General features: G+C 41.4%; 1 long non-coding RNA gene across 1 annotated transcript in view; it reads left to right on the top strand.

Annotated features, from left to right (window-relative positions):
• LOC146829327 (uncharacterized) overlaps nucleotides 1-25,904 on the top strand; it is a 134,676-nt gene that overhangs the window by 12,470 nt on the left and 96,302 nt on the right. The gene's annotated exons all lie outside the window — the stretch shown is intronic.

The following is a 25,904-nucleotide window of genomic DNA, read 5'->3' as shown; positions in this document are numbered from 1 at the left end:
GATTAGATTGCTGCAAGGAAAGTGCATGGTGATTTTAAAACTGGTTGGGATTTGGCAGAGTGATTGGGTAAGTACATGGTGATAGATGTGTGATTGAAGGAGTGCATGTGAAGTGACAGGGGGATTACTGGACTGCATGGGTACTACCTGAGTATTTGGAGGAGTAAATCAGTAGTGTGTAGGTGGTTAGAGGTCTGCCTGGGAAGTGTACGGGTCATTGCAGTAGTGCATGTGTTAGTGCCTGGCTCATTGCATGAGTACATGGGTAGATGATTAGAGTACTGCAAGGAGAGTGCATGGTGAATTTATAAGTGCTTAGGTTGACGGAGTGATTGGATAAGTACATGGTGATTGATGGGTGATTGGAGGAGTGCATGTGAAGTGACAAGGGGATTGCTGGACAGCATGGGTACTATCTGGGTATTTAGAGGAGTAAATCAGTAGTGTGCAGGTGGTTAGAAGTCTGCATTCGAAGAGTGCCGGTGATTGTAGCAGTGCACGGGTTAGTGCCTCGGTCATTGCATGAGTACATGGATAGTGACTCGATGATTAGAGTAATGCAAGGAGAGTGAATGGTGAAGTTATAAGTGCTTGGATTTTGGCACAGTGATTAGATTAGGACATGAGACTGACTGGGTGATTGGAGGAGTGCTAGGTAGTAACAGGGAGATTACTGAACTGTATATGTAATGCTCAAGGGATTGTAGAAGTGTTGTAGTTAGTGCCTGGGTCATTGCATGAGTACATGAGTAGTGACTGGATGATCAGAGTACTGCAAGGTGAATGCATGGTGAATTTATAAATGCTTGGGTTTTAGCACAGTGATTACATAAGGACATGAGACTGACTGGGTGATTGGAAGAGTGTATAGGTAGTAACAGGGAGAATACAGAACTGTATATGTAGTGCTCAATGGATTGTAGAAGTGCATGAGTTATTGCCTGGGTCAGTGCATCAGTACATGGGTAGTGACTGGATGATTAGACTACTGGAAGGTAAGTGAATGGTGAATTTATAAGTGCTTGGGTTTTGGCGCAGTGATTAGATAAGGACATGGTGCTGGCTGGGTGATTGGAGAAGTGCATAGGTAGTAACAGGGAGATTGCTGAACTGTATAGGTAGTGCTCACGGGATTGTACAAATGCATGAGTTAGTGCCTGGGTCATTGCAAGGGTAGCAACTGGATGATTAGAGTACTGCAAGGTGAGTGCATGGTAAATTTATAAGTGCTTGGGTTTTGGCGCGGTGAATAGATAAGGACATAAGACCGACTGGGTGATTGGAGGAGTACATAGGTAGTAACAGGGAGATTACTGAACTGTATATGTAGTGCTCAAGGGATTGTAGAAGTGCATGAGTTAGTGCCTGGGTCATTGAATGAGTGCATGGGCAGTGAATGGATGATTAGAGTACTGCAAGGCGAGTGCTTGGTGATTTTATAAGTGCTTGGGTTTTTGGGCAATGATTAGATAAGGACAAGAGACTGACTGGGTGATTGGAGGACTGCATAGGTAGTAACAGGGAGATTACTGAACTGTATAGGAAGTGCACAGGTGATTGTAGCAGTGCATGTGTTAGTGCCTGGGTTATTGCATGAGTACATGGACAGTGCCTGGAAGATTAGAGTACTGAAAGTTGAGTGCATGGTGAATTTATAACTGCTTGGGTTTTGGCGCAGTGATTACATAAGGACATGAGACGGACTGTGGTGATTGGAAGAGTGCATAGGTAGTAACAGGGAGATTACTGAACTGTATATGTAGTGCTCATGGCATTGTAGAAGTGCATGAGTTAGTGCCTGGGTCATTGCATGAGTACATGGGTAGTGACTCAAAGATTAGAGTACTGCAAGATGAGTGCATGGTGAATTTATAAGTGCTTGGGTTTTGGGGAATGATTAGATAAGGACAAGAGACTGACTGGGTGATTGGAGGACTGCATAGGTAGTAACAGGGAGATTACTGAACTGTATGGGAAGTGCACATGTGATTGTAGCAGTGCATGTGTTAGTGTCTGGGTTATTGCATGAATACATGGATAGTGACTGGATGATTAGAGTACATGCAAGGGGAGTGCATGGTGAATTTATAAATGCTTTGTTTTTGGCGCAGTGATTAGATAAGGACATGAGACTGACTGGGTGATTGGATTGGAGGAGTGCATAGGTAGTAACAGGGAGATTACTGAACTGTATATGTTGTGCTCAAGGGATTGTAAAAGTGCATGAGTTAGTGCCTGGGTCATTGCATGAGTACATTGGTAGTGATGACTGATTAGAGTACTACAAGGTGAGTGCATGGTGAATTTATAAGTGCTTGGGTTTTGGCACAGTGATTAGACAAGGACGTGAGACTGACTGGTTGATTGGAAGAGTGCATAGGTAGTAACAGGGAGATTACTGAACTGTATATGTAGTGCTCACGGGATTGTAGAAGTGCATGAGTTAGTGCCTGGGTCATTGAATGAGTACATGGTTAGTGACTGGATGATTAGAGTACTGCAAGGTGAGTGCATTGTGATTTTATAAGTGCTTGGGTTTTGGCGCAATGATTAGATAAGGACAAGAGACTGACTGGGTGGTTGGAGGACTGCATAGGTAGTAACAGGGATAGTACTAAACTGTATGGAAAGTGCACAGGTGATTGTCACAGTATATGTGTTAGTGCCTGGGTTATTGGATGAGTACATGGATAGTGACCGGATGATTAGACTACTGCAAGTTGAGTGCATGGTAAATTTATAAGTGCTTGGGTTTTGGCGCAGTGAATACATAAGGACATGAGACTGACTGGGTGATTGAAAGAGTGCATAGGCAGTAACAGGGAGATTACTGAACTGTATAGGTAGTGCTCAAGGGATTGTAGAAGTGCATGAGTTAGTGCCTGGGTCATTGCATGAGTATATGGATCGTGACTGGATGATTAGAGTACTGCAAGGTGAGTGCATGGTGTATTCATATGTGCTTAGGTTTTGGTGCAGTGATTACATTAGGACATGAGACTAACTGGTTGATTGGAAGAGTGCATAGGTAGTAACAGGGAGATTACTGAACTGTATATGTAGTGCTCAAGAGATTGTAGAAGTGCATGAGTAAGTGCCTGGGTCATTGTGTCAGTACATGGATAGTGGCTCGATGATTAGAGTACTGCAAGGTGAGTGCAAGGTGAATTTATAAGTGCTTGGGTTTTGGCGCAGTGATTAGAAAAGGACATGGTGCTGGCTGGGTGATTGGAAGAGTGCATAGGTAGTAACAGGGAGATTACAGAACTGTATAGGTAGTGCTCACGGGATTGTAGAAGTGCATGAGTCAGTGCCTGGGTCATTGCATGGGTAGTGACTGGATGATTCGAGTACTGCAAGGTGAATGCATGGTGAATTTATAAGTGCTTGGGTTTTGGCGCAGTTGTTAGATAAGGACATGAGACTGACTAGGTATTTGGAGGAGTGGTTAAGTAGTAACAGGGAGATTACTGAACTGTATATGTAGTGCTCAAGGGATTGTAGAAGTGCATGATTTAGTGCCTGGGTCATTGCATATGTACAACCGTATAAAAAGAATCTGAACACATAGATAACTCATTACATACATAAGTGCAACATACCACAAAGGGTAATATATGGTGGGGTTTTTTTGAGTTACATCTTGACTACTCAATCTACAAATATGCGACATCATTAAACTATACCTCTCAACTGACTTAAGAAAGAAAGCAATTAACCACATTTAATAACCTTTTTCAAAACCACATATATCTTCAACTTTGTATCTAAAATGATGTGGCATCATTCAACTATACCTTTGCTTAGACTACAAAAAGAACCTTATTTCACCATTGTATATTTAAATATATGCCATCATTTAACTTTACCTTCTGTACAAACTAATACCAGAAACTTAATTAATAACACCTTATATAATCATCTTTCAAACACCACAGTTGTGCTGCATCTTTACCAAAGTATCTATAACTATGCAGTATTATTCAACTATACCTTTGTAGAGAGAAGAAAAAATGAAGCCTAATAAATTACACCTTATATGAACATTCTTCCAAATACACAATTGTACTGCATCTTCAACCAACTGTCTAATAAAATGAGGCATCATTCTGCTATACCTTTGAACAGACTTAAAAATATACATATTACTGTACAAATTGTTTAAACAAACTTCAAGTACAATGAAACTAATTCCAATATACATCGCTACATTTAATAATATATTTCAAACAACACAGTTTTAGAATAATGTCAAATCTTTTTTAAATAAACCTCAAAAATATATAACTCACCTTGCAAATAAATCTGTTGAATGAAAAATCTCACACACTCAGACTGGATTTTATTTTACACACAGTCAATATAAATCACCAGACTCTGCAAGGTGAAACCAGTAATGGCAAGGTTTCCCTCTCTTTTTCCATTTCAATACACATAAGCAAAAAATGATATTGCTTCCCTGAGATTTTCAAATTGTAAAACACATTTTTATTGGTCACAGATAATAACCCTTTTCAACTGACTTCTTCACCCCTTCTGCTTAATGTCAGTTTTCATAGCAACAGGTCATGGAACATTCAACTTAACTGACAGGTCTCAAGTTCATCATGCAATGTTGCAAATGAGAACAGTAGGTCTGGTTGCAAAACACGACTTTATCCTTTCTGCTGTACCTTTCAAACATTTTTAATAACCAATAAGAAACTTGCTTTTCAAACAAAGTAAATGCACACTATTTTTGAATGTACAATGTTCTTAAACATCCATTCAAATGTCTACTTTCTTAAAAACAGCATCTTGTCCACCATTTTAGATATCTCTCATTCTACTAACTGACTACCTCAGCTACAGACATCTTTTCATTACCTACATTCATCACTTCAAGATGGTTTCAGTGTGGATTGTTGGGCACAGCTATGTTTTCTGGGGCAAAAGGTATGCTGAATGCAGAGGTATTGACAAAGACCTAGCTTTGCAAATTGTAGACATTAAATGGATTTGGACAGAGAGGATTAAAGTGGCACCAATTGATGCCTTTGGTCATAAATCGTTTTGCATCTCCAAGCCCCAGACCTCATAATTGTGCACTGTGGTGGCAATGACCTAGGCACATTGACTGGGGTAGGTCTGGAAATGCTAATGAAGTACGCCTTTGCAGAATTGATGTTGCGTTTCCCCCAAACTGTCTTTGTATACTCTAACATATGCCAAAGACAGAAATGGAAGTGGTCCAATCAATTTTGTCCTCAGAATGAGAAAGCTAGGAGAAGTTTCAATAAAGCTGTGTCTGCTTACCTAAGAGACCATAGAATGGGCTCCATCTATAACAGCAATATTTGTTTCAATATGGATGGAATCTACAGAAGTGATGGAGTGCATGTGAGAAGTTGGCCTGATATATGCTGTCCACTAGTTATAGTGGGCACCCTGTATCAGTCCAAACAACCCCTTATTGGTTATAGGTTAAAGACAACCTGTATTGAAAGCTGTCCTAGTGGTAGCTATGGAGAGCAGCCTTCAGGCTAAGTCTTGAATGAATGTAAAGCAGCTTGTTTTGCCAGTCTATAATCTCTTGAGTTCATAAATGAAAGATATCCACACCAGGTATATATATAAAATATATGTATTTAATATTAAACACACCCTCCTAGTCTCTTTATGAGACTAGAGGTTAAAACACATAAGTTACACTTCAATAATCACAGTGAAATAGCACAAATACACGTCAGGCCCTAGGGGCGAGCCAAACCATATACTAAAATAGTGGTATAAGAACCACGACTTAACTAGACACAAGGCCTAGAGCCTTTAGAATCGCTGGGACCCCAAGGAACCACCCAAGGTAGTGACACAGGACCAAACCGTTTTTGGACTTAAGAAGTTCTAGGGCTAACACCAACAGGAGCACCGGAGTACTCGTGTTACCTCACCCAGGGAAGCCGGGTGCAAAGGTGTCTTTTGGTGTCGGGTCGCGTCGTCGATTTCAATGGGAGCTGGCGAAGAAGTGCTGCTGCCGTGAAGATGCGAAGTGTCTGAAGAGATCCAAGCCGGGATCGAAGATGAGAAGAACCTGAAAGCAGAGGTGACAGAGTCTGGGTCACTACCCAGTGACCAGGAAGGTGATAGGCAGATGCCCACCGATGTCGGGTGTTTTCAGGGGAAGAAGGTGAAGCTTGACTCGAGGACCAGGAGGAGGAGGAGTCGAGGACAACCAGGAACTGGATTCAAGCTGTCTCATAAAGGATGTTGAGTGCTGCAGTGTCAGTGCCCAGATTGGACACAACAAGCCTTGGCAACAGCAACCCACACAGAAAGAGAAGAAATGCTTTGGTGCACACCAGCAAGGTCTGGGGGACTCACCACTTGGTTGGGAGTCAGGGCACTTCTGGAGCAACCAGGGAAGCCCAAGGAAATACAAAGTTACCCCCTCAGGGACCTTCCAGTCACCGGACCAGGGATTGCGAAGAGACCTCAAGACGAAACACAAAATGGCGGCCCACAGGTCACTCGGAGTGACCAGGCCAACAATCTTTGGTGGATTCAGTGCACGAGGTGGGGGCTACAAATGAGCCCAAGCATGACTTCAAGAGATGTCAAGAAGCCAATGCACTTGCAGAAATGCACGGTGACCAGGAGTTCTGGTGCCACGCTACTCACGAGGGCTGCGGGTCTCAGCTTTGCTGTGGACTCGGGTCGGCCTGTGAGATGTCTAGAAATCCTCCTCCTGGGCTGCAAACACTTCGGAGTCCGGTGGGAGCTTCAGTGGGAACTTTCGTGATGCAGACCGGCAAATTGCTTCGTTGGTGCCTGCCAAGCAGGGGAGTCACTCCTTGACCCCAAGGGAGAGTTCTTCAGTCCTGAGCAGAGCGTCAAAATTCCAGGATTCAGCTTCGGAGTTTCGTCCAGGGATAGCTAAAGTTCTGGTTATCGAGGTTCCTTACTTATACCTAAGGAATGGGTTGGACTAGCTCTGGGGACCCACCTATGAGAGGGTTTGGAAAGAGGGGTGGCTACACCCATTTCCTTTGTCCAGTTTCACACCAGAGCAGGGGCTGGAAGCCCCTGGACCGGTTTGAGCTGGACTATGCACAGGGACACCAAATGTGCCCCCAGTGCAGGATTTCAAAGCACTCAGAGAGTGCTCCCACCCAGCCCCAATACACATAAACCTGTCTGGGAGGTGGTTACACCTCCTTGTGACAGTAAACCTATTGTCCAGGCCTCCCCTGCCAGAGTTTTGGTCAGCAGCAGGAGGCCAGACCCGTGTCTGTGGCTGCAGCATCCATTTTGTGATGCCAGGGCTCTATTAAGTTTCTACCGGGTAACCCAGTACTGCCATGTCTCTCCCTCTAGAAGGGTGAGATCATACTCCCACACCAGTTACTGGTGTGGGGGTATGATTCCAAGGTGTTGGACACCAAACACAACATGTTTCAGTGCAGCCAGTCCAAAGTTAGCATTTACCACTTGGTTATAATGCACTTTAGAGTATATGGTCAGGCTGCACTACACCATATATAACAAAAGAGGGAGTGGAGAGGAAAAGTGTCAACAAGGACACAAGGGGCGGATTCGATCTCCCCAACTATAGTTTATAAACAAATGGAATCCACCCATATAAGATAGGCAAAAAAATAGGACACAAGGACTGGAGTATGGTGTGTTTCCTACAGTGGTGGGAAGCACATAGTGTTCTTTAAATACCCCTCACACACCAAAAGGGCCCTTGGTGTCATTCTTCATCCTAGGGGTCTTCGCGTCCCTCTACAGAATGCGGCATGCTGCTAACCAACGAATACATGGGAGCACTGATGTAATCACTATGTGTGGTGTGCGAGGGCAGTGAGTGTTAGGGTCAGGAGTGAATGGATAAGTGAATATTAAAACATATTTAAAAATACCTGGCATGTGAGGGCTAAGAAGAATTTTAATATACCTCCGTGGTGGTATTGTTAAAATAGTGTGGTAGAGGTTTTATGTATTTAATGTACACAACCTCTTGTGTGCGTCGACATGTTTCGAAGAATAAAGCTTCTTCTTCAGGACAGGTGCACAGATCCCTACCCTACTCACATGTGACAGTTAAATACTTTCTCTATATCAATGATATTATGTGTAGAACATAGCCAAATATGCCTATTATGGTAATTGGTCTTGAACAAGATAACGTCTTCAATGTCAGTCTGAAAAAAGAACACAAAAGTACATATGGGATATTAAATGGTAACACGTGGATATCGTGACCTGTAAGGGTGAAATTACACAGTGTCTAGACGTAATAGTCAGTCTATCAGTTTCAGTGCAGTGCCCTGTGCAAAGAAAGGGAGGGGGAGAAGGACAAACACTGGACAGACCAACATTTAACTTAAAACACACTCTCTATTTTGGTTCCAGAGGTCGCTGTAGTAATTCTCTAGGGATATTATATACAGGTAAGTAGAAAGAATGCATACTTGCCATAGTGAAGCCTGTGGCATCATGAGCCTGTGAAAAACGGCGTGGACCCAGTGCTTAATAGCACTCTGAAAGGATAAATATATATGCAAAGTTAGCGCTGTGGTTGGTACTCACTGGATTAAGGGAATGGTGATCCTGTTTGGAAGAAAAACGGCTGTGCTACCTGCTACTAACGTCCCCTTCCGCGGCACTGAGGTGAATGAGGAGCCAGGAAGGGTCGGCATTTATACCATTACTAATTGTCCTATTTAGTTCCCGCCACTTCACTTGCGTACGTGGCAAAGTGTATGTGCCCGCAATTGTACCAAGTCACGGTGCAGGATAGGGAGCACTGAGCGCCAGCGTCCAAAAACGCAGTGCCGCTGTGCACAACTTAGACGGCTGTCCCTGAAAGCATGGGCGCTGGAGTCTGAGTCACGCGGTAATGAAAACTGAACCCCTAACTCAATCTAGGTTATTGCGGCTGTGCTTAACTAAGACCACTGTCCCTGAAGGCATGGGTGCTGGAGGATGAGTCAAGCGGTACTGCTAACTCAATCTAGGTTATTTCAGCTGCGCAATCGATGTGGTTGCTGCAGAGAAAATCACGCGGCCCCTATAGTAATACAACTAGATTGCTTTCTTGGGGGAATTTTACTGATGACACGTAGGAAATGCATCTAATGTCAGAGGCTTAGTAACGGCTTTGTATGCATATCGTGCGATCATTACAGCGCTTAATAAAGGCTTTCTATGCAAAGCGTGTGATCATTACAGCGCCAATCGCGTTACATTTAAGGGGATGGATCAGCTAGATCGAGGCTGTAAAAGCCGGTTCATCCAAAGGTGTCATTGAGTCTTCCTCAAAGGGACAAAGAACCTCAATCTGCATCAAGTGAGCAAAGAAATACAAAATATTTATACAAATTTTAAAAAGGGCAACGACGGAGTAGGTGTCCTTGGGTTCTTCCTCAAGGGGGCAAAAAACCTCACTCTTAATGGATTCCGGGGGCTAGGGGGTGCACTCCCCAGGGATAGATGTTCTTGAAGCTTATGTAGTACTGCGTAGCTCATGGTATCTCTAGTTGTCTAAGGTGAATTGGTTCCAAGGGATACTGTCATTGAGTCCAGTGACATTCGGACCCAGGCGTAACACCCAACGCTGTTCCTTCTCTAATAAGCCGGTCTCTGATGGTAATTGTTCAATGATCGTCCACTGCAGGTCATTCACTGTGTGGGTTTCTGATAGGTAGTGAGACGCCATTTTTGTTGTGCTCTTTCTGCATCGAACATTGCTTTTATGTTCGCCGATTCAAATTTTTTCTGGTCTAGACGATTCTACCGAGTCACAAGATGGGGGCCAACAGTTCCTGGTTTGGAGTATTGACAGCCAATTAGAATGAAGCTCGTGGTCAGGAGGGTTTGCGAACCCACCGTGGCCATAGATATCGATATTTTTTGATTTTCAAATTTCTCAGGAACTACTGAACGGATTTACACCATTTAACAAAAAGGACTCTTTCCGAACCAAGGGCTACCTTTTTGCCAAATTTGGTGTAATTCCGTTCAGCAGTTCGGACTGTAGGTTTGTCTAAAGTTTCCTATGGAAATTATATGGGTAAAAAGCATTTTGAGACCCCCTTTTGTCTCGGCCCCCGCTTGACGAATCACCCCGAAACTTTCAAGACAAGAGTTGACCAGAGCGTCCCACTAGTTTTGAAACTTTTGCAAAGATTTGTCAAATGGCACTAAAGTTATTGGGAAAAGAAAAAACGCTTTTCCTATGGAAACTAGGTCCTAACTTTAACTACGTACTGGCGACCGCTAGTAGGTTTTATTTATATATATTACAACAATTCTGTATGTGGAGAGTAGGCCCACTTGGGCAGCACATGCGTTTGAGAATAGTGCTTATATTTATATTAGCCCATTATGTTCCACTAATTCTGTATTAGACAGTTTTTCAATTTATTCCTTACAGAATTGTGCTTTTTAATTGTTTTTTACTGAAATCGAAATATCAAGTGTATTAATATGCAATATGTTTACATATTTATATTCCCTTCGAGTTCACGCATAGTCTCTTTTTACACTAGGAACTACGAGTCTGTTGTCATTCTCTATGAATTGGTAGTTCGACATGCATTGCGCATGCACGAAGCACTTAAAATGGTGGCAAACTTTATGTGTAATGTTGGTGAACAAGCTTGCAGGACAAGCGAAACGCGTCCAACGTTTTAAGCTGACCTAATAAAGGGAATTATTGGAGCACAAAGACATGGCGTCGACTTTCCTACTTGAGAGGAAGTTTTGTTGAATGTTACCGGACCGTGCTTGGGAGGTCCGTTCGTCGACGCGCCCCCTGGTCTGGAGGCGGTAGGCACACCTGAGCAAACGGAGGAGCAATATATATATATATATATATACATATATATATATATATATAAAAACGCGTTTTGGGACCCCCCTTTTTTCTCAGCCCCCGCTTGACGAATCCCCCCGAGACTTTCAGGGAAGGAGCGGAGCGTAGCGCCCCACCTATTTTGAAAATTTCACGAGGATTCGTCGACCGGCGCCAAAGTTATTCCAAATAGAATGTTGCGGATTTCCTATGGAAACAGGGTCCTAACTATAACTACCTACTGGCGACCGCCAGTAGGTAATATATATATATATATATCCCAACGTAACTTTGCCTTGATGCGGGAACAGACACAGCAGCTGGTAGGTTTGAAGACCTTTATTCAGAAACCGGCAAAACAAGCTCCGTTGAAAAAGTGAAATCCTGACGCGTTTCGGGGCTGGCAAAGGCCCCTTATTCATAGGATGACTGCTTGCTTGCGTGCTGGAAAGCTCATTAGGCGCCATTGATTGCATGCTGTTAAATAGTCCCAGTGGACTTTTCCCAAGAATCAACAGTCCCAAGCATGCTGGTACCTGTAGTTTGTGGAACTACGAACCTCAATCACTCCCAAGTGGGACCTGCACATTGTCAAGTTAATTTCAAGTCCTGCTTTGTTCCCCCAGTGGGTTACAGAGTTCATTTTTAGTCGGTGAATTTCAAAAGCAGCTGCACCTCAAGGTTACGAAAGTTCCCAACCTCCTGGCCCCACACTGATTCAGTACGGTGGTCTGTTCCTCACGGCCAGGCGGCCGTGCTTAAATCCCAACGTAACTTTGCCTTGATGCGGGAACAGACATAGCAGCTGGTAGGTTTGAAGACCTTTATTCAGAAACCGGCAAAACAAGCTCCGTTGAAAAAGTAAAATCCTGACGCGTTTCGGGGCTGGCAAAGGCCCCTTATTCATAGGATGACTGCTTGCTTGCGTGCTGGAAAGCTCATTAGGCGCCATTGATTACATGCTGTTAAATAGTACCAGTGGACTTTGCCCAAGAATCAACAGTCCCAAGCATGCTGGTACCTGTAGTTTGTGGAACTACGAGCCTCAATCACTCCCAAGTGGGACCTGCACATGGTTTCTGAATAAAGGTCTCAGTGGCACTTTTAGTGATGATCTGTACCTAAATTGTTTTAGCTAATGTTCCTCTTTCCGATGTTTGTCAGTATTTATTGTTTCACAAAAGCTACAATTCCCAAATGTGTGAGGTTGTCTAGTCTGCTTGTATTATATTCCTGTCAGAACTCCCTAGCTTTCTGATGGAGTTACAAATATGTAAAGGAAAGAAATATAAAGATTTTTATAATGAAGATCTGGAAGGGCTATTAAGAATGTTGCCATGTTGATAAAGTACCGCATGTGAAATGTCAGCCGATTTAATAGGTTCTCTAAAAGATGGACGATGTTCTTTTTAGTATGTATGGAGCATATTCAGACTGACTTAATGCAATACGGAAAAGAGCTGACTAAGTATTTCCCAAAGATGAAAAAGGACAGATTTAGCTGCATATTTGCATGCATGGTGAGCTGTTACTTGAAGGGAGTGTGAAAATCTGCTACTTGAAACGATGAAATATAAGTTTAAAGATTACATTGCTGTAAACGTGAGTTTTGTGACCGCTGAGAGTACCTATGGTGCTGTTGCTAATTTAGCTCAGGAACCAAATTGATTGGGAATTCATGTATTTAAGGAATAATGCATATATTTCCAGTGACTTTGCAAAAAATCTCCTGCTGTATCTGCATTAAGAACAGCTCTGAGGAATAGGCTCACCGTAAGAAAAAAACAACCCCTTGGATTGTTTCACATTTGTGGAAATTAAGGTGCACTGTTTACTTCTTCAATGAATATTTAAAGTTGAGCGGAGACAGTCATTGGCATCTGTGTCGGGGAAAATAAGGTAATTATTTGCAGAAGAAAGAATAGGAAAGAAAGATGAACACATGAGCTGGGAAGCAACAGCAGCAACATGGCACAAGGGAAAAGCCATGCCAGACACATTTAATGCAGTTTGATGTAGATTTACTAAGGGCTTGTGCTGACACTTGAGGGATGCTAATTGATGCAAAGCATCTCGAAGCATTGCAGAGTGCCAGGAACAGCAGCAACTGATCAACTTTTCAACACAAAGGCTATTTTGTGCTGAAAGCTAACCCTTGCGCTGGGCCCACCCCCCTTTGCACCACCCCCTGCTAATAATTGCTAGGATTGTAAAGATAAGGACAGCTGGATAACCTTAGGAACCTTAGGAACTGATGCAAAGCTACATTCACTAAAGTCTGGCTTTGGTCTATAGCCTAATCCCTGGGGAAAGCAGGTGCCAGGACGGTTTTTATCTTTAAATCTGTTGCAAGGTCATCCTGTGCCCTGAGCACTCCCATTTGCTATGTTGAGAGCACAATGAAAACACACACATACATGAGGGTACACTATATACTAGAGTACACTTAAAATTGGCATGGCCTACCCTATACATCCCTGATACATAATAGGGCAGGGGGATTCAAACTACCTTTAAGTTCCATGTATATAAAGTGGTTTAGAGGCCAGCAGCACTTTCTGCACTTGCATATATGGACTGTTGAGATCCTGAGGTCATATTAAAAGCAGCCCAGTGTTGCAGCACTGATTGTAAATGTAAAGTGTGTTGAAACTCGACTTGGTGTAGGGGCACTTAAAAAGTGATAAACTACAATATGTTGGCTTATAAGGTACCCCCCAGTGTCTCCCCTAGGTGGTCAGGGTTGTGCATGAGGGGTCATGTATTATACAGAAGGCCCTTATAAAAGAAGTTTTATATACCCTGGGGATAGATAAATTGCACATTTTCCTTTACCCATTGTAGTAAAGTGCCTCCCGAAACCAAATTTAGTGCTAGGAGCACTGTGGACTGAGGATCTACGCTATGTTTGCATATTCAGGACCCCTAAAGTCTCCCCTATGTTTCCCAGGGGTGGGGTCATGTAGCTATAAGAAGGGTCCTTATAAAGATGTGTTATACATCTTGGTGTTAGAGAAATTGCACATTTAATTTTCCCCATTGTAAATCCTCAGCCACATAGGTTAACATGGCAATAGTTATTAATGAATAACTATCACTAGAATTTCCCGAAAAATATCATACAAGTACTTAGGAGAATGGTATTTATAAATCCAACAATGTCCTATTGTTGAATGTATCCTAAAATATACAGTAAAGAAGTTATAAGACTGTAAGCCAAAATTCATCCTTCATATGGTCTCCCCCGATTGGTCAGAGTTAAGAGGATTAGCCAGGTTGCTTTGATGAAGTGATAAGTGGCTCCCTCAGTGAGAGGCTATCTCTTAGAGAGAGCTCTGCTAATCAGGAATGCCAGAGCAGGGGGAGGGGACGTAAACGATGGAGCTTCAAAGGGGGATAGGACAGGCAGAGAATACCAGTCCTATTTACTCCCCAGACCTCTGACCCAGTCAGATGGCAGGCTTAATTAGGAATTTGTAGATGGTAGTTGGAGGATGTCTATAGAAATGAGCCACTCTGGAGATTGCTTGAACTAGTTCTTGCTCCTCTGCTGCAAGTTCAGCCATATTACATTTTGGGGAAATAGTGCTTTATTGGAGAAGATTATGCCACACTGGAAGAAATGGTCATGCCCTGGGGCATCTCAGATCTGCTGCTTGAAACTAAGAGAAGAAAACGGCTTGCCAAGCTTGAAACTTGATTTGCACCATCAGGCACTGCATTCTGACTGACTGCACCTTCTGCATTATCTGTACCCACAGCCCTTTGGATGTACCTTGCTTCAAGAAGAATAAAGGGTGGACTACCTGCAAGCTACAGGTTAACAGAGCTCACCAGGACCATAACCACCAAGAATCCACAGTCTGGAGTGTGTCAAGTGGATTTGTAAGGGTTTTGTCCAAGTGGATTTTGGGAACGTAAGTCCCAAACCATCTTGGAGATTCCAGACCCTTTGTTTTGTGTTTTGGGCACTTTGAGATCCCCAGTGGACCATCAAGAAGTTTCAGCAGTTTGGAGAAGTTTGGAACAACTGTGGAAAAAAGCTCCAGAGGAGGACCGATTCAACAACGGAGGGCCAAGCCGGCGACCTTCAACCGTGAGTCAACTTGCCCCGCTAGTTTGTCCCACTGAAAAGCTCCAGAGGTCCGACTTCCAGAATTTGACCGGGAGCTCCTTGGAAAGCAAGCCAGTGGACCCTCACCATCCTTGACTGGCGAAGAGCATTAAGGGACACTGGCAGGAAAAAGCTCCAGAAAAGTTTCAAAGTCAGAACTTATATTTGTTGTGGTAGCCTCATTGTTGCGTGTCAGGATGTGTTGGCTTTATAACAATTTATACGTTATCACTTCCAAACAGTAGCACATTGCTTGTGTTTCCCCTGTAAAGCATATTGAGTACATAGCAACTCCTTATTTGGCCTATTTGACATCCATATACGTCCACTATAAATGGTGCCTTAAGTGCACCTATGCTTTGGAAAGTTCAATGTCATATATGGGTTGCTGCCTGTATTCACCCCACTCACATAGATGTGACAAAAACATGTCTGCCAGGAGCACCCTTGTTCTCTAGCTGGGCTGCAGTTTAAATGCACTAAAGTGACACATGGTAGCGAAAAATGCCTTTGTCATGTAGCAAAAGCATATTTTTATATACTCGTAAGTCACTCCTAAAGCGTACTTATTAAGCCCTAAAGTGTACATATTAAGCCCACACTGCAGGAGGCTTATATAAAAAAATAGGGATCACTCCCTGACAGATGATGTGTGACGCAAAGAGAAGCATGACCAATCCACTAACGGGAAAGCAACTTGCACTTCAGATCTTTGTAAAGCCAATATTTGTGCAGTAGTCCAAAGTATCCACCAACGGCCTGCTAGTGCACTAGCGGATGACAGGATGACACAACTTCAGAAGAAATAAGAAGATAAAATCAAGAGTATTAGGCAAAATATTCCTTTTGAAATTCTTCACTGTATCCACATTTTTCATAAGTATCTTCAACGAGTGAAAGGTGAAACTTGCCATCATGCATGCAGATGATACAGTGTTTACTGTCAACAATATGTGTCACTATTCCTTCCCATATTTCGTCTCAAGAATATATTTTAACTATGCAACAAAACACATTATCAAACAAAAAAATAATGATATGTCCAAATCACTGACCTCCAAATGGCTCATCCAGTACAATCAATCACCATCAAGCAAACACGCTTTAAATGACTTCTCCCCTGTGGTCAGCACCTTCTTCCTCATCACCCTTATCTTGATGACACATGACCACAATATCATCCTAGAGTTGCCAGTGCAAATCGTCATCTGGAATGAATGGTATGTTCCACCACAGGGCAGTCTTGGGAAACATACACCGATCAACACTATTTGGCAGAGCATGCCAGAAGAGGAGGGCCCCTCTAATGTTGTTCACCAAAGTCTTCTCCATAGGATGCTTCTTCTACATATAGGACCCTGCAAAACTGCCTCATTCTGGCATTACTGGGTCTCAAAGCTGTCAATAGTCAGGCATGACTCATATAACCCACATCATAGTTAACATGGCTGAAACATAATGAACGGAATTTACCAACAATCCAGACCCTTCATGGTGAAATGTCTGCCACCTCTTGTGGTCTGCTACTTTTTAGTAGCACCACCGAAAAGTAAGTAGAACCAAAAAATCTTGCACAGAAACTGGTGATGTGGAGGTCTACAGTGCAAACCACCTGCTTAGAGATGAAGTGAAAAGCTTTCACTTACAGCCACCTGCCCCTGTTTATGAGGTGGAACCAATGCAATATGGGTATTATCCATGGCATGTACCACATATGGTATGCCTCCCAACCATAAATGTTAGCCTTGATATTGATCAGTGGTGCAATATCTGTGTGAAAATGGATGTACTCCTGCATGCATCTAAGCATAACATCCAGAGGCTTGCAGGGATCAAGCAAACAAGTTGAATAAGGCTTCCAGTTTAAGTCTTCCCCTGTATTCTGAAATGAAGCAGTTCCTTAGAAATGTAACTCTTCCACGATCTTCCCAATAGGCGTAAAGGCAGTCTGAATTCTGGCAACAGTTTGGATTGAAATTCCTGCGATGATGTGGTCAAGCTTGTACTTCTTAATGATATGTTTTTCCTGCATTGCCTATAGATCAGGACATTAACTGTAACCATGTTCATTACACTGACATAGTCTCTGTCTTGCCTGGGATGGTTGAGATATCGGGAAAATAGAAGAACATATATTTGATAATGATGATACACACAGTAGAAAGTTGCACTTTATAAACATTTAAAAATGTTAGATTTAATAAACCATTTACCAGTGACTTGCTTACAATCTGAGTTCTGATTGTGATGGGCCTAAGAGACATAAAAGACTATTTTATTACAGGCACCAGTTTTGGGGATTTAGGTAAATACTGACTCAAAACAACAACATTTTTCTACAACGTAGCAACATTTTGTATACTAAATATGAAATATACAAAACTAAAAACAATAAGTTATCTATTTCTTCATTAAATTAATATTTTAAAATATTTTGCATTTATTTTTTGTATTTTCTGTGAAACATGACAGATAATGCCTGACGTATCTGTCTTGGGCTACAGACTATTGAGGCTAGGTTGTACATATCTTTTTCGCTGGTCACAGGCTCTCATTGAATAATTGGGTATGTTATTGAAGACATTTTGTCACACACCATGTAAGCTTTAGTTGACAGAAAATCTACATGTTTTTCTATACCATGATGTCACTTGCATTTTTAATCAGCATTTGCACAAGACCCCCTCAAACGTTGCTGGTCAAAATCTTCTGCTAGGAGCCACCATGTCAGAAGGTATAGATGACAGGTCCTCCAACTTCACACCAGAGGAGCTGGAAATACTGATGGAAGGGGTCCTGACCTACTAGAGCCAGTTATATGATTCAGTAGAGAGTCAGATAGAGCAAAAATGTAGAATACATTTGCATGGCCTAATTTAAAATTGTTCAGATGTGAAACATTGACCTCATAGTGGCGGTTGTCACATCTGCAGTATTAAACATGTATTATACCCTACAAGTAAGGCAAACAGTGTCTCCGTCACAAATGTGATGTATATCCCATCTGTTAAATTGCTAGTGCCATAGAATATAAGGCACTTGTAATACTGTGAAAGGGATATCCGCCATGTTTGTGACAGGGTACCCCTTCAACCAAAATCTCAATCAGGCCCTTAGTACTTGTACACAGAGTATTCCTCCACAAATGTGGTGAAGTACCATTTATGTAAAAAAGAAATCCCCCCCTCCACTTTATTTAGAGTTGGTTGTAGCATCATCCTACTAACTGCATTGCCCCTACTGGCTCCACTATTGAAAATATTACTTCCTAGGCCCAACAGAGTATTGTGCACCAGAGTAAAGACATTCAACTCCTCAGGCCTTTTCAAGTGGATGGTCTGATGGAATTGTTTTGCTGTTCATCACCACCAGTTAAACGTGCATGTTGTGGGTAGAAAACAATTGCAATGAACACCACACCCCTGGAGACAAGTCTCACGATGTGAGTGTCATTATCAAGGGCATTTTCAGAGTTTGGCAGACAGGGTGCTCTGTCACAAATATAGGATATATTTGTCTAGTGTATTAGAAGTGCCTTATATTTTATTGCACTTATAATCTGGTAAACAGTATATATTTAGTGTTTAGGACTGGGAACCCAGTATACTTAAGTCAAAAGAATTTCCTTAGGTAATATCCATAAAAATATAGACTGCTTTAGGACTGGGTTTCTGAAAAATATTTGTTTGGTGGCCGACCACCGAGCAGTCAGTGGATGTCCACTAAACTCGTCGTGCATTTAGATGAACCAATGTGACACTGGTTCTTCTGAAGGCAATACAAGTTTGGTGGATATCCATCACCTATTAGGTTGCTGTTTACAACTTTGTATTGTTTTTGAGAATCAAACTTCTTAAGAGCGACTTTCTTTCCCAAAAGAAAAACAAATCCATACCCTTGCAGCTTTCTCACAGTGTGTGGTGGTCAGTTTATTTTTTTGCTGTAAATGACTGGTGTTTTCCCTGGCCGTCTTGAACAGAAAGTACATTTTGTGATACTATCCACTCCTGACTCTAAATTGGGCAGGTAGTGTGATTCTCTTTGTGTGTGGGATGCTACTCTAATGAGACGTAAGAGTAAGCTTTCCCACTGTGGAGTAAGCAGGGACATTGCTCTTGGAAAAATGGCTGTCCCCCAACTGTGAAGAGAAGCAGGCAGTAAGTTTGATTGACATGGTAGTCCATGACGTTTGTGACAGAGTACCCTGTGCACCAAACCTAAATCAGCACAGATATACCCAAGCAAAGGTATGTGCTCTTCTGCAAGCAAAGATGTGACTTGAAACACAATAAGGACTTAAAAGAACACTGCATCAAAATGCATTACCTATGCATAACCAGCTATCTTGCCTATCACTGATTGATTTTATGCTTTTCTGTGACCCTGTAGGGTGCTCCCCTGCTCTTGAATAGGTTTGTGCTATAGAGATATTATATAAATAAATACATGTGGTATAATTACTCGTCTAACTCAGAACTAATTTGCCTTTTACCTGGTGGCTTATTTAAAGTTTAGTGAATGGGATACAAGATGGAAATCCTGTCTGCTAGATGAAAAGAACCATGGGCATAATGCACTTGTAATATGGTGGACAATTTGTAAAGGTATATTCCAAATTTTAAATAAGGTTCCATGTGTTATCGACAATTCTTATTCCTGGTCCAATACTCCAAAATCAGACCAATGAATATGAAGTTTAATTCACATACGTTTTCATTATTGTAATGTTTAAATTTGTGATGTTAACTATTACATGCTTGTTACTTGGGTTTCCTTCTTTGTTTTTGTCTCCCTCTGTTTAAGTCAGCCTCCATAACAAAAGTGATATCTGGCAGGCACTTTATAGGAATGTGTGCCATCGAGGGTCTATATTATTTGTAGGATCTACTGACACAAACTCTGGGAGGAGCTTCAGAGGTGGACCCGCTTCATCGCATTAAACCAGTGAAGAAGGTCCTTGAAGTAGAATAAGCAATTGGGGCAGACACCCACATTCTTGAGTAGGCCTACCCCAACTTGTCTGAAGAGCTGAAGGCCATGCAGCAGCTATGTAATAATTGATGTTGATTATGTGTTTGGACATGGTTTTGTGTTGTATACTAATGATGCTTAACTGAAGGCCTAAATGGAATTTTGGTAATTCTGCATTACACTGTGATACGGAATTACTGATAATTCCACAATAGCTACTCCTCATATAATTTGGGAGAAAGAATTCTAACTTCAGATCACATTTGGAGAGTATGAGCGTCCGCTCACTATTTGTGTTCTGCCGCATTTATGATCTTTCTCAATGTACAAAGCATGTTAGTGACCATTTTAGACGCAAGGGTGAATTTTGTACTAAGAAAATAGTACTAAATGTTGGTAGTAAGTTGGAGAAAAGTGCTACTCCAAGAGAACATTTAGTGAGCCTGATTGGCTGTTCACGCTTGCTATTCATCTTCTGTTGCATTTAGGGACATGTACAAAATGTTTTGCCTGTCTCAAATGGCCCAGTTCTCAGAATCGGGCTGTTTATGACCATAAAAAAATCCTTTTCACATATACCAAACCCTATATTGCAATTCTTTATCTATTACTTCCCAATTTCCCATCAGCATGGGGACAGACCACAGTATCCAAAATCGAAACCACATGGCTGTGAAAACCTAATTTGTTCATATCAACATGCATTGTTTATTTCCATCATCAAACACCACACACATGCTACCATGCGCTCTTAAATTTTCTCTATGAGTTCATGAATACCAGCATCAATTTAAACAACAGATGCAGAAGGTCGGTCATGTGCAAATCTCTACAAAACATGATTTGCCGCCACTGCTGTGCAGCATACATAACTCTGTAACATGGACAGCAATCATTGGCCACAACTTGAGGTCACACTTGTAGTGGACATTAATTTCCTGGGTAAGTGCATAACCAAACTATTTTCACAAAGTGAACCTAGGCCTTCACACACACGTGTGAAGGTACATCTAGGTTTTGTGTGAAGGTACATCCCAAAAAAACATAGAGATTGATAGCATATACATGCATTTGTAGATGGATTGCATGGGATAGGAATGTACACCATTCAGGGGCTAGTATTCTCCAACACAAGTTCAGTTTATTGCAACGTAATGCTGTATGTTGTGTACATCTGTAAGTCATTTCATGTGGTGTATGTGCATAAATTCATATGGCATGAAAACAGTGTGTTGCATCAGTATTGCTAATTGTGTCATGCTTACAGGCTTTACTTTGTTCACTGCTTGTACATACATGTGTTCTTAGAATTGCCATTATGTCAATAAAGTTGTTGTGAGTTAAAAGTCCAATCTTTCACAACTGGTATTTTCAAATGTCAGTCAGATTCTATGTCATAATAGGGCTTTGAGCCTTATGTAGGTTTTGGTGGAATGTATACTTTGTAAAAACATGGCATGCATTCCAATCGCTCTATTAAGAAGTGCCTTTAAGACTATGACACTTGTAATATAACAGATGGGATAGCTGTGACATTTGAGATAGAGTATCAAATTCTTCAAATTCTAAAGAATGTCAATAGTGGGTTTGTTTGTGTATTCCATTTAACTAGTGTATCCATAAAAAAAACAATACAGTCAGCATGATTTATAGTTTGGTAAATGGGATACTCTATTACAAACTTGACAGATATGTACCATAATACAAGTGCTATGGGATATATTACGCATGTAATAAAGCATAGGCATCACATCCACCATGTTCTAAATCAGACAAGGTGTTTTATATCCAAACAAATTCAATTGAAATAGCTTGACTTCTAACCTGTGATTTGGAATATTTTGTGATATCTCTTTCAGTGTCCTTTCTTCAGGCTATTAACTTTGGCAAGGATGATTCACAATATCTTTACTGTGTGTACATTTTAATAGTTTGGAAACTGAAGGTGAATATACAGACACAGAAGGCCCAGTGACACTGAGGATGGGAGGGGACTAGCCCAATAATCCATATCCTCATCTGAGTCAAAGGACTTTGACTCTGGAAAATCCCTTGGAGTATCAGAGCCAACATCATTGACATCTGTGCCTGCCACCATCAACACTTACAACAGTAACATCCTTACACCTCCCTACCATTCAAAGGCAGCACCCAGTCCGAAGATGCCTCTTTTGCCCAGGGCACACCTACCCCTGCTCACCTCCCACTAAAACTAGCATCCGATGAGGCACAACTGGTTCTTAAAAACATCTCTGAGGGCAGACAGCATTATTGAATGCTATCCAATGTGTCAGAAAGCAATGGAAAAGACTTGTGCCTTGGAGGCCTTTACTTCAATAATTTGCAATACAGGGAGGTCCTGACAGTGGTAGTGGCTGCTCAGGCACGTGTGATTCCAAGGCATCTGCCTCTATGTTCTCACTAGCCCCAATATCTCCACCAGACGCAATTCTTCCACCTACCCCAATACTTCCTCCATCCCGAAACCTACCCCCACTCCAATACATCCACCTGCCCCAATTCCTCCACCTACACAAAGACCTCACCATACCCCACAATCTCATCATTCACCAAGACCTTACCATGTCACAAAACCTTCAATTCCAAAGACCTCACCATGCTCCAAATGCTCCCTCCACAGAATATCCAGACAAAGTTGAGTTTATCCCCCAACTCCATTCTGTCCCAAAAATGAGGTAACAAGTTTACCAACTGCTCCACGAGGATGAAAGTTCTCCCAAAGCAGAACCTTGAAAGAAAATTACGACGCAACTGCTGAGGCTAAAACCTGGTACCAAACTGTAAATAATTGTGAACAGTGATAGGCAACTATTCCATATTCCCCCTGGAGTTTTATATTTGGATTTATTTAGGAAATTTGTTGACTTGGGAAATGTATCTTTGATGTACCATAGAATGAAGGTTTCTGTTCTTTTAAAAAAATAACAATCTTTAATTCACAACATTTGTGTCTGCATTTTGAATGATATTATGTGTTAATGAAAATTGTATAATTTCTGCCATATATGAGTAGTTATTTTGATATGTTGCTTCGTGTACCAATGTGATTCAATTTCCATGTATTGTGCTTTTCTAGATGCTGCAGTGTGGAAGACATCACAAATTTAATTGACTATGTATGTTACTGGGTCTTGGAGTATTGTTGTGTGGGGATTGTCTGTATTGCATGCAGAGAGTGGCCTTTATTTTACCTTCTGACATGAGTGACAATTGTAGGCATGACTTCAGTTGTTGGAGATTCATGTAAACTACATGTCATATATTCAATGCACCTAGAACTAGAGTCCTTATATTAACACAATCTTAAGTATGTGGGAGTTTACCTTTCCTTTACTGTTCTATGCAACATTTAAAATTGACACTAAGTAAGTGGATTGCGGTATGTCTATGTGGAGTACATGGTTGTCTCATATGTTTGGGTAAGTGTGTGCATATACAGGGATCAAGGAAAGCCTCAGATTGGTTGTGATCTTTTAAAGTTAAGAGTCATTACAAGTCTACATATACTGTATTGAAAAATATAAACATAATAGCTATAGCGTGTTTTCATTTTATGTTTGGCTGCCCATGTGCATTGCAAAAAATGTGCACTACATTTCCTATGTGTTGTGGCTGGCTGTAGTAACATTGTGTTATGTTAGTGAGGCATATAGGAAGACATGGAGACATGGGATATCATTAGAAGAGATGCTTCAGTGAACATAAACGTATGTTAAGTGACATAGGTAATTCACAATGGGCCCCATACATCAAACAAAGAACCGGTCGCAAATGGGCAGATTCTCAGAATCTGCCCCTTTGCGACCGGTATTTTTGCATTTGGGATGCATCATCCCAAATGCAAAAATCGCAATTTAAGTAATCTCAAAATTGCGATTACTTAAATTGCGATTGCATTTAAGAAATCCCAAATTGAGATTCCTTAAATGCAATGCATTAAAGTAAAAACATTAGCGATTTCGTTAATAGGGTGCGCAAATTACCATGAAGTTGATCTTTATGGTAATTTGCAAAACTTTTGAAAAAGGCACTTTTGTGCATTTTTCAAAGTTTCATGTTGCGCACACACAAACCCTTAGGGCATGTGTGTGCGCAAAATATGTGCACAGGTCAATTCCAGGAGTCCAACAGGGTGTCCTTTTGACACCCTTGCACCCTGAAATTGCATGCGCTATTTGCGAGTACCTATTGGTACTCGCAAATTGTGCTTGCAATTTCCCATGGGATAAATAGGAAGTTATTTCTTATTTGCGAGTCGCAAAAAAATAAGGAATGTGTAGGAATCGCTATTATGATAGCGATTCCTACATGCATAGGATTTTGCGAGTCCTTAATTGCGAATCCTTAATATTCACAATTAAGGACTCGCAAAATCCTAGCTTGATACATGTGCCAGATAGTGCTTTTAAAATGGTTGTAAACTTTTTACTTTGTTTCTATTTTGTTGGGAATGGTTGAAATGATCCTACACCACTGCCAGATAGACTCCTAATACCCGTATCAAATATACTGTACAGCCATCGGGTATACAATTGGCTTTCCATTGGGCCTCTCACTGTTTTTAGGGTATACTTCCATTGACAGAGAAATAAAATGCAGTTGAGGTGGTGAAGGGATGATGGAATTTAGTCTGTCAAACCATCAAACTCTGAATAGAGGGGCTGCACTCCATAGCAGTGGACTCCATGGTCCAACTCCCCAAACTCTAAATCTGGTCCTCAGTATACTCAGGATGTGTTTAGTATTTCGATGCTCCTCATTAAACCACTCCCTATTGTTCCCATTACCTCACCTATTTAGTATTAGATTTTCCTCATTTTCCACTCACTTCCCCTTGTCCTTTCCATATTTACTGCTGAAAACTTTACCTTCTTATGTGGAGATCTCCTCTCTCGAGGTGGAAATATCACAGATCTGTGAACAGCATTTTTGATTATGTAAAGTAGTACTACTGAAGAACTGCTTTACGCACCCAAAAAAGATTCTGTGAATCGACCTTTAGGAGTCATGCTGAACCACAGCGGTGTGAATGGGGTCTGATGCTCTGCAAGACAAAAAAAGAAAAATGCCAACCTGCCCATTATATGCTTACTAAAAAGCAGCCATAACACAGGTAAAATATGCCTTCCACAACCCTGTGCCTCAGTGCCACTTATGAAATCTATGCCCCTGCCTAGCAAACATGCCATAGGACTCATTTTGCGAGAGCGGTAGTATGACATGTGACATCGATTGTGTACAGGCAGTCGTGTGGAGGGTTTTACTGTATGGACTTTGCCTTCCAGATGTTAACTTAATATCGACACTTATTAAAAGAGAACGGCAATAAGTGAATTTGTAAATACATAATACAGATAAAGCTTATCTTCCTTCTAGAGCAAACAGTACACTGACTTTACACTTCATCTGCATCCTTAGCGGTCGCTGAGTGTTCTGATTTTGCAGTCCTTAAATGGGATGACTCCTCATTACAACTTAGCTGCTCCTTACCACATGAAAGACTCCAACTCCACTTACCAGAGAATCAAGAATAAGAATGTTTTTGCAGTGTTTTTTTTATTTCTAATTTTATAGCTGTTACAAAGTCTTGAAGTGAAGTAAAACTATAGTGTTAGACAATTAAAACAAACATGAATATTCAATAATATAGACGTCAAGAATCTAAACATGGGAGGGTAGAAGGTGAGAAATCTGTGAAAAGTGGGAGCTGTGAAAAATACATTGAGCACCAAAGTTGATACAGGTCAAGATTAGATTGGAGTCAAAGTCTCAGAGAGGAAATTGGTAACCATCAACAAAGTGGAAGAACTAGACAAAGGAAATATCTGCAGTTACAGTGTGAGGGGATATTTTTCCAGAGCAAAGTTTAATGACACCTCAACAGTAAACATGAATTATAAGAAACAGTGGATACGATGAAAAGTAACTAAAGTATAACTAAATTATGATAGATTTTTCGAG

The sequence above is a fragment of the Triturus cristatus genome, chromosome 5_2, assembly GCF_964204655.1.
Source record: "Triturus cristatus chromosome 5_2, aTriCri1.1, whole genome shotgun sequence".
Taxonomy (NCBI): domain Eukaryota; kingdom Metazoa; phylum Chordata; class Amphibia; order Caudata; family Salamandridae; genus Triturus; species Triturus cristatus.
Note: the sequence above shows the minus strand (reverse complement) of the source record. Positions and strands in the feature narration are given on the sequence as shown.